This window comes from Carassius auratus, unplaced genomic scaffold, assembly GCF_003368295.1.
Source record: "Carassius auratus strain Wakin unplaced genomic scaffold, ASM336829v1 scaf_tig00028967, whole genome shotgun sequence".
NCBI classification, from domain to species: Eukaryota; Metazoa; Chordata; class Actinopteri; order Cypriniformes; family Cyprinidae; genus Carassius; species Carassius auratus.
Window position 1 is genome coordinate 28,576 of NW_020525731.1, and position 20,124 is coordinate 48,699.

Genomic DNA, 20,124 nt, shown 5'->3' on the forward strand with positions numbered 1-20,124 from the left:
CAGTTTCTGAAAGAGATAGTTCATCCAAAAATAAAAAGTCAATTCCTTCATGATGTTTCCTTCATTTGTTTCTTTCGTTTGTGTAACACTAACAAAGATATTTTGATGAATGTCTCAACTGATTTTGTCCATACAATGGAAGTCAATGGAGTCCAACAGTTTCAAGCTCCAAAAAGGACATAAGGTAGCATATACGATAAACTGAGCAATATGTAAGTGGGTATTTACTTCCAAAGACAATCTAAATTATGCATGGAAAGGCATGTATAACATCAAACATCACTGCTTTTTGTGTGATGAAATTTCTGTTATGACATGTTCAGTCACATGAAATCCAAGAACCAATGAGGTTTCATGTTATAAATGTGACAAAGGTTTGTTTTCTTTCCTTTTTTTTTTTGTCTTTGTTGAACTCAACAGGGATGGGATACAGAGGCTTTTTGTGTGCTGTTGTAATTACCCATTTCCACGCTCTGCTTATGGCATTGCAATTACCCTGGATTACACTAATGGAGTGTGTGAGGGTGTAGGTTATAGGTTGTGCTTACACAATTTAGAGAGAAAAATATAGAATGCGGCATTTGCACTCTGGGTTTTGCTGAGATTAGTCTTTTACAGCAGATTCCACGCCAACAGATTTGAACATGAATCTTAATGGAAGTAACCTCTGCATTTAGCTACTGGGCACTTGTAAAAACATTGATGTTATTAAAGGGGTCATGTCAGTTGAACAGAAAACGAATTTCCCTTGATCATTTGAAATTGACTTTTTTTCTTCTATTTAATTTTCAGAATTGAAAAAAATATATAATTTATTGTAACAAATTATTAAAAAACTAAAACAAATTATTCTGAAATTGAACCCAAATTGACCCTATTTATTCTCTTTTGTGTGTGTGTGTGTGTGTGTGTACATACCTTAGATTTGATGACACAGTTTCGGTATGGGGGGAAACCCTTTTTTACAAAAATTGGTTTACTGAAAAAATTACACTTTCTTTAAATAAACTCAATTATAATTAATATTTTCTAATACTTCATTTTTTTTTTTTTGCTGTAAATCTTAAGAGTCATCTGTTTAAAAACACTGCGATTTAATTCTATGGTTTAGAATTTGTATATACTGTACAGTGTGCGTATATATTTACATTTATTATTCATTTAAATTAATCAACCTTATGTGTGCTTTTGAGCAGATCCCACACAGATCACCCAGGGTCCAGTAGACATGGAGATCATTGTTGGGGAGAGCATCGTACTCCCCTGCCAGATCTCCTGTGACCCCGCTCTGGATGTTTCATTCTCCTGGGCCTTCAATGGGCAGCTCCTCAATAAACTGGACCAACATTATGAGCATGTGGGTGGGGTAAGTCGTATTTTTTATATATATATTCTTTCTGTCTGTATAATGCTTTATACTGTTTAATGTGTCATAGACGTTTGTTAAGATGTTCATAAAAAATCTAGCATTTCACACTTCAAGTTTATTCACACTTGTGCTGTGCTGATTATCCTTTACCTAATTTGGTTTTCCCAGTCAAAAATGACCAGGTCTTCTGAAAATTGTTTGTAAACCTATCATAATGCAATATTATCACCAATCTTGCATTCATTCTTTTTGCTGTTTTCTTTCCGTTAGCATGTTTTGTATTCCTTTTTGTAACTGATTGATTGTAGGCTTCATCGATTTGTGTTAGTGTCAAAAACTGAGGTTCATAAGTTCAAATCGAGGTCGGCAATCGGGCAGTTTCAGAATGAGGGTGGGAGTTGTTATTCCCTGTGGGAGAAAAGTTAGTAAGTTTTACTCCTATGTGATATAATTAATTAGCATTTTTGGTGCAAAGAAAATCCTCTCTATGTCAAAATGAATAGAACACAACGTTAGGGTTAAATCTGCACTCAAATTGCAAATATGACAGCTGTTGTGGACTAATTTAATTTAATAACTTTTATTTGGCTGATCATATGACTGGAGTCTGCATCAGAATATATGTGAATGCAAATGATTTTAAACAAATGTATAAATATTACTATTCATTTCTTTGTGTAAAGCCTTTCTAATGTAGAAAAATACTGAGGGCCCTATCATACACCCGGCGCAAATGCATGTGTGGCCATTTGTGCGCCCATTGGCGTGCTGGTCTAAAAAAGAGGTGTGTTCCGGCACATTGCTGGTGCATTGCTTAAAATAGACTGCGCCATAGACCAACTCAAACCTAGTCTAAAGTCAATGACGCAATTTTTTGTGTTATTTAAAGAGCGTGTTGGTAGAAAATGCGGGTCTGGGCGGGTCCACAGTGCGCATTGACTTTGCTTATTACACACAGGGATGCGCATCACACAAACATGCCAAATATTAAAAACAAAAGGATAACAGTGTAAAAGAATATTATTGTGTAGGCCACATAAATATAAAAATTTTATAAATAGGATAGTCATTGCATGTATTAGAATTAGGCTACATATTAGCAATTCAGCCCATTACTACTTATAATGATGAATGAAATTCTACTTCATCCCACGCCTTCTTCACCTGTGGATGCCTTGGTGGATTCCTGATTGTCCTGTAGATGATCTGCTCAGGCACACGAGCAGATCGGTTTCTTTGCTTGAGAAGCGTTCAGCTTTTCCGCCAACAAATTCCGCCATGTAAATAGTGATGCCCCATGGCGCGAGCTCATCCCGCTCTTAAAGGGAATGGGAGATGACACTCTGATTGGTTTATTGAACGTTACGGCCATTATTTATTAATTTATTTTTGGACACGCCCTCAGTGCACCTGCGCCATGTGCTTTACACTTTGCATTTAGATCATTAAAATAGGCCCTAGGTGTTAATTTAATGTCTCTGTACTATACTGTGTACCATGCTATACAGCTTTACAATGAAATTAATTTATTATACTCATTATACTCAACAAATGTCAGATTCTGAGGGAGCTGATCCAGTAGTTTACTGTACAATGCTATTGTCCTCTGAGCCAGACCTACTGTTAAAGTGTGGGAGACTTGGCAGAGATCTATTCATCACTCTCTTTTTGAGGTTTTTAGCTGTTCCTTCCACTGCTTAGCAGCCCAATATGTTCACTTTGAGCTATTTTCCCTCCTCTTCACATAATAGAAATCAATCCATTAAAGTTTAGCCTTCAGTGATCTCAAGTGTAATATCCTCATATGGCTTTTGAATGGTCAGATCTCAGACTGCTTTTCTCTGGGATGTAATGATGCCTTTCTAGAAATAGTAATGATTTTAAAGACTGAGAGAATGCCCTAATGAGGACTGACTGGTCAATATTGGATGTGCATGATTCAACTGAGCACCCCTTAAACAGATTCATTAATCACCACCCCCAAAGCCATCAAAAAGATGATTTCTTTTTCAAATAAGGTTGCATATTTCAGAGAATTAAATGAGTTATTTTTTATGTGGAAAGCAACAGTAAAATAAAATTATTTTTGACTTTTATATAATTCTGTTAATTTGGTGATAACTCTGAGCATTTGGAACACATACGCACTCATCTTCAAGCGAGTGATTCTTATCAGTAATTATATTCCAGTTCTTATTATAAATTCTCAGATGCCACCCGTCTTGTAGGATTATCAACGAAGTTCACAGCTTGGATGAATTCATTTCCATAATGAAACAAAATTTTTAGCCTAATGCCCTTACTGCTGAAATTGCAGATTTACCTCTTGTTTGCCAACCACAATCTTCCCCTCAGATAAGAGCATACATCTTATCTCATGTAATTTAATTGATTTGAAATCTAAGCGCTTTTTATTAAATTAGTGAAGTTGTCTGTGCCAAAGACTTCAGTGCTGCATAGACAATATCAACATCCAAGCGAGTAAGTGTCTATAAACAATAGCAATAACGTATCCGTTTTAATGAACTGAAGATTTTTGACAGATTGGTGAATCGAGTAAGAAGTAAATGTACACACTGATAGCACTATTTATTTGCATAAATAAAGAAATCGTGATGCATTTTATTATATATATATTTTGTATATATATATATATATTTTTTTTTTTTTAACCCTCTATGGTACACATTATGTTCCAACCATTAAATATTTTTTAAAATAAGTTGTTATTACATGAAATAGCTTCAGTTATACAAATCAAAAAAAAATAATTTGAAAACATTGTAACATTGCAACAGTGTACCACAATGGAAAATGGCCAAAGTAGTAGTTTTTCTATTAGATTATGATTTTCTTTTCTACTTAAATGGACATTAGTTTTAGATATTGATAGATTTTAATACTCGGATCTCATTTTTGGCTGAACTAACCCTTTAACCTTCAAAATTGTACTTAAAAGTATTATATTAATGCTTGCAAATGGACAATTTTTTATTTTATATTTTAACATCCACAAAGTTTCCAACAACAAAAACAAGTCTTTTTGAAAGTATTTTATACAAGTAAATATATGCTAGCTTGGAACATGCCTTAATACCATGTAGAACATGAAAACATCAACTACAGGTATTACGATAGGCAGCTCCCTGAAGAAAAATGTGTTTTCCCAGTCCATCCATGTGAACATGTCTCAATCCAGCTCATGTCACATTTCATGACATCCTGTGAAAAGCAGTTCCTTTTTGTGATTCAAAGGTGCAAGTCACATTTGCTGTACTTCATGCAGACGATCCCCCTGCAGCCAGGGTATTTGCACTTCCCTTTCTTCCCCATGACAGGCCAACTCTACTCTCTTACTATTGCCTTTTCCATAAAATATTGCTGTATTCATTTTCTGATAAGAAGACATAATTCTGTTATTTATACTTAAATACTACTTTACTACAATTATCATTTCAAATCAATAATTAACTAGATAATTTTATTGATGCTACGATCTATAAAAAAATCCCAATGTGGAAATACATTACTGCAGTTCCACTGTGGTACAGAGTTGCCATATGGCAACCTTGCTATTTTCTTAATTTACAGTAAAACTATGTTAGACGAAATTGATTTGTGAATGAAAATATCTAATTTACTTACCAAAGATGTTCCAAAAAAAATTCCCCTTGAGAAAATGTGTTTACAAATTAACTTAATCGAGCAATTTCTGGAGCACTTCAACAGGTGTCTTCTGTGTCAGGGTGACAGTGGGAAAAGGAGTTTTGGAGGGACGTTCAGTTGTCATGTGACTTAAAAACAGCACATCATTGGCTCCCTTAAGGCCTACCCTTTTAATTCCCATAATGCGATATATCAATAACAACTCTGTACCATTTTTTAAGGGTTAAGGCTTTATAGAATGCTAATTTAATGCATACATAAATGCTTCTGTTAAAAAACCATTTAAATTGAAAGCAATGGAGTGAAACAAAATGCTGGAGTGTTTAGTTTTACAAAGTTGTCTGTTCTTTTAAAATGTTCTATTCAGTGCTTTCAGTCTTTGAATTAAACTGTATTCTATTCTCTGCATATGTTAATGCATGCAGTTAATCAGTATATCAATTAATATGATTCAAATGTTAAGAATAAAAGTTAGTTTAGCAGAAAGAACTTTTCGGTACATAAGTTCTTCATTATGATTATAACTTTATAATATACTGTATGAGGATTCTCATGCTCTTTTTACTTCTTAATTACATGTATCATCATGAATATAATAGGAAATATCTTTATTACTTTACCTGTTTTCACAGTACTTCATCTATTCCCTTGACAGAGCGCTTTTGAAGTTCACCTCCACTCTTATGAACAACTTTCTTCATCTTTATTAGATTAACAAAGGCATTTAATTGTCGTGTGTGGATTTAGTATTCATCACTTGTATGGTTTCATATCACAGGGTTTCAGCACACTGAATCCAATCACACTACCTCTTAAATGTGATTAAGCTCTAATTAGCCAATTAGCAAGTGAGTTTGGTAGCTGGATTCTGTGCAGTGTTGAAGAAGCCTAAGGCTTGGCCAGAGGAAATGTTTCTCCATGACGGACGTTTCAAACATGGCAGTGAACAGCCTTTGCCAAAAGTCATCCGTTAGCTGTGGAGTTGGGCCACATTTTCATTCCCAAACCCAGCAGGGTGTCTACACTTACTGAAAGCACTTGTCGGCAAATATAGCAAACAACTCACACATCTTCCTGTTGCTTTAAAGCCCAGTTGGTAGCAGATAGTAATGTGTATGTGTGTGTTTATATCTCTAGAGTACATCTGGAGATTTGATGATACGGAATATACAGCTGAAACACGCCGGAAAATATGTCTGTGTGGTCGACACGGATGTCGAGAGTTTATCAGCTGTGGCTATTTTAATCGTGAAAGGTAAGAGAGCGACGGCCAGGCAACCGGGGGAGCTTCAGATTCAGGGTTTGGATTTGGAAGGAAAACCTGATTGAAAGATAAAAAAAAGCTTTCTTTGCTTTGCCGAAATGTACTCAGCAAGTACAAAATACAAGTACAAACTGGCAGTAGCAAGCAAATAAAACCAGCGGGGCTTATATAAGGCTCTTTAAATGTGGGGCCATTTCTCTGTCTCAAACAGGGGGCCGGGACCGGGACCTCAGCAAACTTTCAAGGGGGCCTCAAGATGACTTAAAATTATTTTGTTGGCTCCAACAATATTTTTTTATGGGTTTTTAAAATAGGGTTTTTCAATTTACGAGTAAAACAATGTCTGCGTCAAACATAAATTGATTATACTTGTATGTTTCAATCTACAATCACCCATACTGAAAACACACATTTTATAGCATAAATTTAAAACAAATGCTTTTTTGTTTTTTTTTGTGGGGGGGTTAGGTTTGTAACTACTTAAAGCATCTGGAGTGTAAGTGTTTGAAGTTTACATTGTACAACAAAAAAAGTAGTGTCATGTTATATTTACCACTGACCTTATTTTACTTATGAACTGAAAAACACCATTATAAAATCCCATAGGAAGATCTTAAGGGAACCCATGGTGAATTTGTCTTCTTGGTTTGACGTCACAGCTACTGCGCTCTTAAGATGGCGAGTTAAATGATAAATGTCTGTTTTCTAGATCCTAGAAATGTCCAGTGGATATAGAAAAAGTATCACACCCCTTAATAAAATTTGGTTGCTTTGCAGCATGAAGTGAAGACAGACACAGTTTTTGTTTTATTCAGCTGTATTTACTCAGTGCAGCTTATAACATCCAAGTGAAAGATATAACACACACACACAACTTGTCAGAAAAAATAAAATAAAAACAGAATCACTGAGTTAGAAAAAGGAACACTCCCTTGTATCAGTATTTTGTTGAACCACCTTTTGCTTTCATTACAGTCTTTAGTCTCTAATAACTTTCTTGACTTTGCAATATTTGCTCCCTCTTCTTTGCAGAACTGCTCAAGTTCAGTTTAAATGGTGGTGACCGTTTGTGGACTGCAAAGTCATTCCAAAGATTTCAGTGGGGTTTAAGTCTGGGCTCTGACTAGGTCATGCTAGGACATTCACCTTTTTCTCCTTCAACCACTGTGTGCTCAGTTTTGTTGTGTGCTTTAAGTCACTGTCATGTTGGAACGTAAACCTTCTTCTATTGACAACTTTCTGGCAGAGGGCAACAGATTTTCCTCAAAAATTTGATGGTATTTTGCCCCATCCATTTTTCCCTCCTGCAGAGAAACACCCCATAACAGTACATGCTTTACTGGAGGAATGATGTTATTTGGATGGTGAGCTGGATTCGATTTCTGCCAGACAGTTTGGTGTTGAGGCCAAATAATTCAATTTTAGTCTCATCTGCTTCAGAATCTTCAAGGTGTTTTAGCAAAGCTCAGTCGTGATGCATGTCAACTCTACTGAACAAGCCACATTTGTGGAGAATTTGTGATATTGTTGTCACAGGCACACAATGATCACTCTTTGTCATAAACTCCTGTTACTGCTTCAGGTTTGCTATGGGCCTCTTGGTCACCTCTCTGACCAGTTTTCTCCGGCTCTTTCATCCAGTTTGGAGTGACGTCCCGATCAGGGAGGGTCTGTGTTGTACTCTCCCTGTTGTACAAAAGCTCTTTTCATGCTGAACTAATCACAGTTACAAGTCAAATGGCTTTGTGTGCCACTGAGAAGGTGATTAACTACACCTAATTGAGTTTACAAGTCATTTTAAGGAGTGGGGATGATCTTTTTTCTAACTCACTGATTCTGATTTTTTTTTTTTTTTCTGACATGTTGGTGTTATATCTTTCACTTTGATGTTATAAATTGCACTGAGTAAATACAGCTAGATAAAACAAAAACTTTCTCCCTCTTTATTTCAGGCTGCAAAGTGTGATTATTTTAAATTGTGTTTATTCTTTTCTACACCCACTCTCATTTAAATGAATACAATCACAAAACTCAATAGGCATTTTTCTATATATATATACAGTATTGTTCAAAATAATAGCAGTACAATGTGACTAACCAGAATAATCAAGGTTTTTAGTATATTTTTTATTGCTACGTGGCAAACAAGTTACCAGTAGGTTCAGTAGATTCTCAGAAAACAAATGAGACCCAGCATTCATGATATGCACGCTCTTAAGGCTGTGCAATTGGGCAATTAGTTGAAAGGGGTGTGTTCAAAAAATAGCAGTGTCTACCTTTGACTGTACAAACTCAAAACTATTTTGTACAAACATTTTTTTTTCTGGGATTTAGCAATCCTGTGAATCACTAAACTAATATTTAGTTGTATGACCACAGTTTTTTAAAACTGCTTGACATCTGTGTGGCATGGAGTCAACCAACTTGTGGCACCTCTCAGCTGTTATTCCACTCCATGATTCTTTAACAACATTCCACAATTCATTCACATTTCTTGGTTTTGCTTCAGAAACAGCATTTTTGATATCACCCCACAAGTTCTCAATTGGATTAAGGTCTGGAGATTGGGCTGGCCACTCCATAACATTAATTTTGTTGGTTTGGAACCAAGACTTTGCCCGTTTACTAGTGTGTTTTGGGTCATTGTCTTGTTGAAACAACCATTTCAAGGGCATGTCCTCTTCAGCATAGGGCAACATGACCTCTTCAAGTATTTTAACATATGCAAACTGATCCATGATCCCTGGTATGCGATAAATAGGCCCAACACCATAGTAGGAGAAACATGCCCATATCATGATGCTTGCACCTCCATGCTTCACTGTCTTCACTGTGTACTGTGGCTTGAATTCAGAGTTTGGGGGTCGTCTCACAAACTGCCTGTGGCCCTTGGACCCAAAAAGAACAATTTTACTCTCATCAGTCCACAAAATGTTCCTCCATTTCTCTTTAGGCCAGTTGATGTGTTCTTTGGCAAATTGTAACCTCTTCTGCACATGCCTTTTTTTTAACAGAGGGACTTTGCGGGGGATTCTTGAAAATAGATTAGCTTCACACAGACGTCTTCTAACTGTCACAGTACTTACAGGTAACTCCAGACTGTCTTTGATCATCCTGGAGGTGATCATTGGCTGAGCCTTTGCCATTCTGGTTATTCTTCTATCCATTTTGATGGTTGTCTTCCGTTTTCTTCCACGTCTCTCTGGTTTTGCTCTCCATTTTAAGGCATTGGAGATCATTTTAGCTGAACAGCCTATCATTTTTTGCACCTCTTTATAGGTTTTCCCCTCTCTAATCAACTTTTTAATCAAAGTACGCTGTTCTTCTGAACAATGTCTTGAACGACCCATTTTCCTCAGCTTTCAAATGCATGTTCAACAAGTGTTGGCTTCATCCTTAAATAGGGGCCACCTGATTCACACCTGTTTCTTCACAAAATTGATGACCTCAGTGATTGAATGCCACACTGCTATTTTTTTGAACACACCCCTTTCAACTAATTCAACTAATTGCCCAATTGCACAGCCTTAAGAGCGTGCATATCATGAATGCTGGGTCTCATTTGTTTTCTGAGAATCTACTGAACCTACTGGTAACTTGTTTGCCACGTAGCAATAAAAAAATATACGAAAAACCTTGATTATTCTGGTTAGTCACATTGTACTGCTATTATTTTGAACAATACTGTATATATATATATATATATATATATATATTCATTTTACTAGTTCTTTTGAACTCTAAAATGTTGTATCAGGTAGAAATTGTAAGTAAAAAGTATTATTAAGATTATTAAGATTAAGAAACTGGAACAGAAATGTAAAAAGAGAGGGACCCCTGAAGGACATTCAGCTCCTAAAACCTCCGGCAGTTTAATTCACAGAAACTAGGAGTGTCTATCCTTTGAATATTATGCACAATGGGGGGCCATGGTTTAAAATGAATTATGTAAATATTAGTCAGACCAAAACTGCATGTAAACTCCTCACACCAAAACCAAATATGAAGTTTTTTTTTTTTTTTTTTTTTTTTTACAGTTTGTCTTGATGATTTGTCTTTGAGTGCCTTTTTGGTGAGAAGCAATCATTGTCTGGTCTTACTATTGATGCTACAAGTCACCTGCGCTGACAAAACCACAAAACATTATGCTCCATTTCGTTATATATTCCCCCAAAAGAGTGTGAATTTGACAAAGGAAGACAACTCTCTGCACATTTTAATTGGAAGACGTGCTGTAGCCGTTAAGAAAACAGCTCAAGCCTCTCAAAAGCTTTCCTGTGATTCTCAAAGAGATCTAGTGTCCCCACAAAAGCAACAGCTTAAAATGAAATAACGCCTTTTAGAGACTGGCCTTATGTCACAGTTTTTGAGGGCGATAAGCGGAGAGCTTCCTGGCAGGGGGTGAGCAAGTTTAGATGTCAGTGAAGGTAACTTCATTTCTAATTGCTAATTTACTGCTAATTGTCTGATTGAATCAGGTCCCCCAGGAGCTCCAGATGGTGTAACAGTGGAGGAGATCACAGACAGCACGGCTCAGCTTTCTTGGAGACCCGGCCAGGATAACGGCAGCCCCATCACAAGCTATATCATTCAGGCCAAGACAGCTTTCACAGTGGGCTGGCAAGCGGTGAACACGGGTAACAATACAGGATTAGCTAAAGCTAGTCAAGCGGAGCATCAATTCAGTGAGAGACTGAAATCACCATAGCACGTCTCATGTGCTTTTAAGAAAGAAGCTTATGCTCGCTTTGAGTACATATAAGTACCCTCTAAGTACTAAGGCAAAACGACGTAATCTTTTCTCCTGCCTTGCCGCTTGAATTTGAATTCATTCGAACAACATCCCACCCAGACAGAGATGTGAAATAGAACATTTGTTTTAATGCTTTATGACACTTCTGGCTTACTGTAAACATAGGCTCAAAGTTGTGCTCCTGTTGTTGACTTTCATGGTGGCACCTTGTAATCCAGGTATTTTCAGTTAAACCGTGGCTTTTCTGTTTGCTCTCAGTCCCGGAGGTGATTGATGGGAACACCTTGACGGCAACGGTGGTGGATCTGAACGCATGGGTGGAGTTTGAGTTCAGAGTGCTGGCGAGAAACAGCGTCGGCGTGGGGGAACCGAGTCCCGCTTCTCTTAAAACAAGAACTGAAGATGCAGGTGAGTCACCAGCGCTCTTGATTTATACACACATTTTTAACGGAAAGTCAAATCAGAAAATATCTCATTTAAATAGTTTTGCCATGTAATATTAATTCCTTTTAGGCAATTTTATTTTTGATATAATATAATTTTAGTGTAGGAATTACAATGTTGTGAATTTTTTATGGTTTAGTTATTCGTTGCCCTTATTTTAGTGCATTGTTACAGAAAAAAAAATCCTCAATATTACACCATGTGATCAACTATTAATCACTAGCTATTGATAATGTGTGCATTCAAACTATATTATTTCAGTGATTCAGTGAGATTTTTTTTTAAATGTTTTTGAAAGAAGTTTCTCATGCTTACCAAGGTTGCATTTATTTGATCAAAAATACAGTAAAATCAGCAATATACGAACATTTTATTACTAGATATAACTAGTATATGATATAATTTATTCCAGTAATGGCAATTTGAATTTTCAGAAATCTTTCTAATATGAATTATAAATACCTTTACTGTCCTTTATGATCAATTTAATTGATCCTTCCTGAATTGAAGTATTAATTTATTACTGACCCTAAACTATTGAATGGTGTTTATACATAACTGTCAATTCCATTAGCAATTTTCTTTGACCCGGTTAACAAAGAAGTTATCAGAAGCAAAATTACTCCAAGATCAGAATTTCTACCCTTCACTAAAGTATTAAGTACAGACTATTTCACAGACATAATTACTTCTGATCCGATTTAATACAACATTTCAAACTTGGTCAAATCCAGGGATAATATCATCCTCAGAAGCTACCATCCGAACACAAATTGCCTATCTAATTAGTCAGCCAATCAGAACAGAGCTTGCCAGATCGAGAAAGTGCAATCCAGTTTTGTGTGCAGTAGGTATCAGATGGTCAGTAAGCGACTGAAGGCATCCTGTGGGTGTGCTGTCTGAGGTTGAAAATCCACTAATGTTCAAGTGTCTATATTGTTCAAATGTCCCTTGATGAAGCGATACAATTTCGGTGCATTCAATGCTCAATTGCCTCTTTGTATGTTATAGAACGAAATCTTCGAGCGTTATTGTTGAGAGACTCTTGGCAAATGGTGAAATTCACTAGAAACAAAGGCAGTTAGCTCAGACGCTGCCCACAGAATTTTTTTTTAAAGCAGTTGCTAAGGGACCGGAGCTTTGTTGCATTAGATACTTGATTAAGTAAGGCTTAAAAGTAAAAGAAAAGGAATAGAAATAATAAGGAAGGTAGGGGCTGTATATATCCGCTGTACTGAAAACAAGCTGTTTTTTCTTTGTTTTTCTGTTCGCAGTTCCTGACACGGCCCCCTCCGATGTCGGAGGTGGGGGTGGCTCCAAGTCAGAGCTAGTAATAACATGGGAGGTAAGTCATCTGTCTATATTATCACTCCCTCTGTGCGAGGTAATAGTTTTGGCTAATTAAATGGAATTGAATGAGGGTGTTTATTACCTCAGTCAAAGCCAAGCCTGTTTTCCATCTGGGCCCTTTACTCCCGTAATAGCATTCAATTCAAACTTGGTTGTATATTAGAAAGCAGTTCATTTGCACTCTCAAGAGGTTGCATTACTTTGTGAAAACTGTGCGGGGTTTGGAAAAGCACTGGGTGTGAACCTGAGGCTGGATCTGGTCTGTATGTTTTAATATCACTATAGTTTCTTGTTTCCCTCCCAGCCTGTGCCTGAAGACCTGCAAAACGGAGATGGTTTCGGCTACATCATCGCTTTCCGGCCGTTGGGGAGGTCAACTGGACGCACGCCGTCACCTCCATACCATCCCAGTCCCGTTACGTGTACCGGAACGAGAGCATCCCGCCCTTTTCTCCATTTGGCGTCAAAGTGGGAGCCTACAACACCAAAGGCCAGGGACCGTTCAGCCCTGTTACCATTGTGTTCTCGGCTGAGAATGGTGAGACTGTCAATCGCATTATGAGCAGCGCACAAAAGCTTACCGTTTCACTCATTTACAGTGTTTTCAATGGATTTTTCTTTTCACCATATATTTATTCATCCATTGAAAGGTGCATAAAAAATTGAGAGAACAGGCCAGGATTGATTCCTGTACCACCAGCACTTATTACGTGCAGCGCTGAAAGAACATGGCTCATTTTATAACAAATGGTCAAGGAAAAGCGAGGAAAAGGCTATAGATCTAGATTATGTAATTCTATATCATTTTATGGGTCACTCCAACGCTGTTGCTGGCAGTTTTAGCAGTACTTTACACTTTCTTAACTGGAAATGTATTTGATGTTTTGCTAAATGTCCAAGAATCCATAATGCAATCTTCTTTTTATAGTAAGTACAAGGTAAAGCATGTACTATACTGGCTGTATGTGATGTTGTGTTGTAAATGTCAGGTGGTTGGAGCTCTGGAAACTCATGCTCAGCATTTGAAGCAGCAGTGTGGGAATCTTTCAGCTAGTTAGGATCAGTTTGAGATGAGCTATAACAGCGTGGAGTGATGAGGAGACAGTGGTGTGTCAGGAAGCTACTGCATTAATTGATTTCCTGTACAGATAATGTTCCTTCATGCCACTCATCTATCCTGTTAAAATAAAGGCTAGTAATTTACTATTTTAGAGACAAAGGGTTTTGCATCAGTCATTTATAAGTCATTTTTCATCATCCTCTGATTTGTGCACTGACATGCTTTTTGTCTCATCTTGTGTCTTCTCTTCTAATCTTGTCTCATTTCAGTTTCTTCCCTTTTTCTATCCTAGTATTGTCTTATTGCTCTTCTTTTCTCATATTCCCTTCTCTCTTTTCTTCTTGTCTTTATGCATTCATCTCTTTCTCTTTTCCTCTTCCCTCTCAGAGCCCAGTGGCATTCCAGATGGCATGTGGGCCAGAAGCATTTCTGCCACTGAAATTGAAGTGAGCTGGCACATTCTCAGCGCTTCCCCAGAAAGAGTGTTGGGCTATGAGGTGCGTCCCTTCTTCTAAATGGAAATAACTCTCTGTCCGGTTTTGAAATGCACCGTGGGTTCTGTCAGAGCCTGTCATCTCCCACGCTGCACCTCAAAGTTCCCTCTGTACCCATGGAAACGCTCTATTTGAAAATAAGAATAGGGTTCCCTGTTCTTACCGTATGCATAGGAGGCCCTCTCTGCAGCATGGACGAAATGGCTTTTCTTCATCTTTTTTGAGGGCACAGGGAACACATTACACATTACTCTGTGAAACTCTTTATCCATGCCACCCCAAACCCACTTTGTGGAAAAAAGTGGAAAAACTGTATAATAATTCTCCTGCACTGAACATAATGGCACTGTAGCATTATATCCGTGATGCTTTAGATCCCACAGTCTGTGCTTTCTCTCCATTGCTCTTGAAATCAGGTGGTGTACTGGGAGGATGACACAAAACCAGAGACCATGGGCAAAGTCAGAGTGTCTGCCAATCAGAACAAGGTTAACATCAGCGGACTGAGAGAGTACACTCAGTATTTCCTGACAGTGAGCGCTTTTAACACGGCGGGAACTGGCCCTCTGTCTCCCACCATCAATGTGACCACAAAGAAGTCCCGTAAGTATATGCTTCTTAAAATGTATCAGTTTATTTACAGTTTATCGCCTCTGCAGTTATATATTATGTTATGTCATGTCATTAACTTTTTTGTCTAATTTCAATATTTGCACTTTGTAAAAAAAAAAAAAAAAAAATCCTTTTTATTGTTTAAACAGGATAAAGAAACCTGTCATTTGATATACTTTACTGTAATTATTACATTTTTTTATTATTAAGTGTTCATTTATTTTATCAAAAACATAGCAAAAATATAACTCTTTTCTACTTTAACATTACTGTAACATTATAAATGTATTTACTGTGACTTTTTTCTAGTTTGTCCATGCTGAATAAATGTAAAGACAAATAAAGATTTGAAGGATTATTGGTTATAAGGTTAAGTCAGCATTTAATAGCTGTCATCGTTCCAAACCTTTATGTCTTTCTGTTTTGTCAGTGGGAAACAAAATTAGATATTTAAATGAATGTTCATGCTGCTCTTTCTGATGCAGCGAAAGAATACAATGACCAGCAAAAGTACCTAAGTAGTCCTTAACTTGCATACAAAAAAGACTTGGAATATAATATACAAATCATATGCACTGTTTTTATTTATGTGTTTGTTGTCCTTTCTTGAGGGTGATTATACTTGGTGACTATTTGTATTTGTTGCTGTTGTTTATGGGGGGGGGCTTTTTGGCTTTTTGCCAAGACAGCATTAAGTCATACATGTTTGAAATGCCAGAATAGTCATTCATAGTTCTAGTACTCTACGCTATATTATAGTATAGTATAATACATAATGACATTGACAGGAGAGGTGCCTGGCCTGGCTGTCTGTTTGTTGATATGTCATAATGGATTATGTGGTCACATGTACAGTAACTGATGCTGGTGTTTCCTCTCAGCACCCGGGCAGCCACCTTTGAACGTGGAGTGGAATCTGATTGGCTCTAGGCTCACTGTTCATTGGGAGCCTGTCATTTCTCTGGAGATGGAGTCAGATGTTACTGGTTATCAGGTAAGTGCTTCCCAGCAATGTAAACCTCAAAGCCAAACTGTAGGGCTTTATTTTCATTTAATCATATTAGCTTGTTCTATTCCAGTGAGCATTTAGGAAACAACTGCATTACAGTGTATACTGTATATTTCTTTTATTTGATGGTTACCCACCTTAGTGGTAACGGAAAATAAACATAAAACAAATTTATACCGCAGATCTTCAAAATATGTGCTGTACAGTATAGCGAAAGCACCAGGTGTGCTAATAAACACTACAGTTCCCTACAGTATATGATAATTTGATTTGACTTCCTTTATCGACTAAAATAGCTTGTGGTGAATAAATCTAAGTGGTTGTTAGCGCCTCTGTCATTGGTTCTCTCCAGGTGTCTTACAGAAGGAACCGGCACGAAGAAATGAACACAATAACAACAAATCTGACCTCAGTGGAGCTCACGCTACCTGGAGATGACGATTACATCATTCAGATACGAGCGCTGAGTGACGGAGGAGAAGGGATGCCAACTGAACCCATCAACATACATAAACTTAGTAAGAACTATTTTTTTAATTTGATGAATTTGGGTGTATTGGCTTTCTGAAATAAGTTTTTTTTTGTTTGTTTGTTTTTTTCAAACGTTTGGGGTGAATAATAATAATGTATACTTAAATTTAGGAATAAGGAATAGCATTTTTAAAATTCTATTTCAAGTAAATACTGTTCGTTTGAACTTTACTCATCAAAAAATCCTGAAAAAAGATCGAAGTCAGAATTTCAAAATAAAAATGATTGCTAATTCTAAAAATGCTAAAAATGAATTAAGGCAACACAACGTTAAAATGTACAGTACGAAAAAAAATGGGTGTTCATTTTGAGATTGGCTAAAGATTACATTTACCAAAAGGTGTTTTTTTTTTTAAGAGAACTTTTGTAGTCATTTAACGCTTACTTAAATCTAGTTGTAACAATAGGGGAAATGTTACAATGTGCTCCAACAGCTTTCCCTTTCTGCTGACGTCACTCATGTTGTGTGGCTATTGAATAATATTTGCAATGTAACATCTTCTTTTCACCATCCACTCAGTTCCTGTTGAATCAAATTAAGTCCTGCCCCACATTTTTCTAATCAAATATCCTAAAAGTGTAAGAAAACTAAAATCTCACCTCACCTGACACAGATCTTTCCAAATCAGAGTGGTGATATCACTTTGTTGCTGAATAGTTTACTCAATGTTTATTCCATCCATCTCTTCTTGTGGACCAGTTGTGAAAAATGACTCTGAAAAAGCGTATGAGCCAATCACACTGCTGTGAAGTCACTGCTTATATTTGCTGATTACCCTTTAGGACTTTTATGAAAATACAACAAGCTCAAGGGAGGCCAAAAAATAAATGCTACCATCCCGGTGTCCCTGCTGGACAGTGTTACTTTAGAAAAATTAGTGATTTATGAATTCGATTTTATCAGTTGTTTATATTCGGCTCATTTATTTAATGTCTGCATCCTTACACAATATTAAATTTCCGTATGTGAGTTAAACCTGCAGGCGTGTGCAAAGCACATCCACTGCCCTCCTCTTTCAGTGCCCATGATGTAAAAGATAAATATTCAATGTCAAAGGGATATTAAACACACAGGCCTCTATAAAATAAACAATGCACAGTTGACCTCATAATGTTCTACTCCTGTTCCCTCGAGTGAAGAGCGCAGATGCAGTTTGCAGCACAGAGTTTAATGTGCCTCTCTAAATGAGTTCTCAGTGATTTCATGTGTCCTCCTCGTACACCTTTTATTCTCCACTGGGCTAAGCAGTCTGATCTTTATTAACTAGCCCAAGCTCTCGCCATCTATCTCTGCCTGTTGGTCTTCTCTCCCCCATGCATTCAACGTCACAGGCTGATGCAACTGCACGGGACAACTGTTCTCTGTGGCTTACTGTTCACATTTTTCATCTAATGGCCCACAATGTCTGGTTTTCAAGAAAAAGCCCTGACTCTGTTAATGTTGGAAATTATTAACTGTGCCAATAGGTTTTCCAACCTGCTTTAATATGAATTAGTCATTTAAACTGGGAAAGTCTGCTCAGTGTGCATCTGCTGGACCTCAGTGAAAATGCAACTGTTTTTAATCTAATTTCAAAAATGATGGAAATGTAAATTAAGCTTTTGAACAACTGTGTACATTAATGTTTCAGTTCCATTCTGTTACTATAGTTCGCCCCAAAATGAAAATTTGCTGAAATTGTACTGACACTCAGGACATCCAAGATGTAGATGAGTTTGTTTCTTATTGCAACAGATTTGGAGAAAAGTTTGCATTATATTACTTGTTCACTAATGGATCCTTTGCAATGAATGGGTGCCGTCAGAATGAGTGTCCAAACAGCTGATTAAAACAACATAATAATTCCCAAGTAAGCCACAACTAACAGTCTTGGACTGTTTTTGCTTGTAAAAAGTGTTTGATATGTGCATATTTCACTCCTGATTCAGACTCCTTTTTCTTACTGGAGAAAGCAGGAAAATGGATAAAGGAATCACATTTTAGCGGGAAACAAAGGTTCGAAATTGAAATACTAATTGATGATAGATTTGTTTATTATAAACACAATTTTTCTTTTCACAAGATGTTAATGGGTGGACTGGAGTCTGGATTATTGTGATGTTTTATCAGTTGTTTGGACTCTCATTCTGACGGCACCCATTCACTGCAGAGGATCCACTGGTAAGATAGAGATGTAATCTCAGGCTGATGATACACAGGGCAATTTTAGGCAATGTTGCTATCAACAGGCAATCAGGTGAGACACAGGGCACACAACTGATCTAAAGTATCCAGATAGAAATGTGTTACTCATCCTCAATGGGAAAGCGCCCCAAACAACATTGCTCAAAGTTGTCAGGCAAAGTTGCTTAAAAAGTTGCACCATGTATCATCAACCTTAGTCTATATTCATCAATTACAAGTTAATAATCTTCAGTACCTTTAAGTCCCGTTTTCCATGTTTCAGGTATGAGTGTACGAGGGTCCAGAGCCTGGCGACCCAACCCCATCTCCGTCTCCTTGCTTTCTATCATTGCGTTATCCACACTGCGACTGGCTTTGTGTTAACAGTCTGAAGGATCGAACGTCCTCTGAACGGTTTGATTGCCCACAGTCTTCCTCGCTGTGGAATCGCTGGAGATATGCACTGAAACACTTTTGAAGAGAGATTTTCGACCTATCTCTCGAAGCATAACGGGAAAACGTCAGCATCACAATGGTTGGATTTTGTGTCCATGTGTTATGTACTGTGTATCATTGTGTCCTTGCCAGTGATCCGAGACCCTAACAAGGTTTCAACCGAGGGTTTTTGAAGCGTACCAGTGTACGAGGAGGGATGAGTCATGTTGCTGCACTAAGATTTCATCTTCTCATTCATCCCTCAGAACAAATGCCTTACTTCCATGTAAATGCCAAAGTAGTTTAACATCATTGGCTTCTAAGCTACTGTTTGTCAAACTTGTGATTGTTTTGTAATTATCACATCATTAATTGAAGGATAAGTTCACCCAAAAATCATTTACACACCCTCATGTAGTTGTCATGTGACTTTCATTTTTCTGTGGGACACAAAGAAGCAATTTTAAAGAATGTTCCCATGCAATTACAGTGAATGGAGACAGAGGTAATAGTAAAAGTAATAGTTCAATCAAAAAATTTAGTGAAAATGTACTTATCCTCAGGTCATAGGATACAGATGAGTTTGTTTCTTCATCAGAACAGATTTGGAGAAATGTAACATTTACATCCCTTACTCATCAGTGGATGATCTGCAGTGAATGGGTGCCGTCAGAATGAGAGTCCAAACAGCTGATAAAAACATCACAATAATCCACAAGTAATCCACTCCATCTTGAAAAGTGAAAAAACACTTGTTTGTAAGAAACAAATCCATCATTAAAGCATTTTAACTTTTTCAGTATGGCTTCTGGCCAAAATATGAGTCTATAATCCATAAAACTGTTTCCTACAGTGAAAAAGTCCATCCCCTGTTGTCCTCTAACATCAAACTCCACTAAAATATTTATTTAGAACTGTTTTTAGCTTTTAAATGGTGCATATTTCTCTCCTGATTCAGACTAGAATACATTCT

The 20,124-nt window shown here is 37.1% G+C and overlaps 1 pseudogene; it reads left to right on the top strand.

Moving 5' to 3' along the window:
- LOC113079677 (contactin-3-like) overlaps positions 1-19,786 on the top strand; it is a 38,494-nt pseudogene extending 18,708 nt beyond the window's left edge.
- Positions 19,787-20,124: the final 338 nt, after the last annotated feature.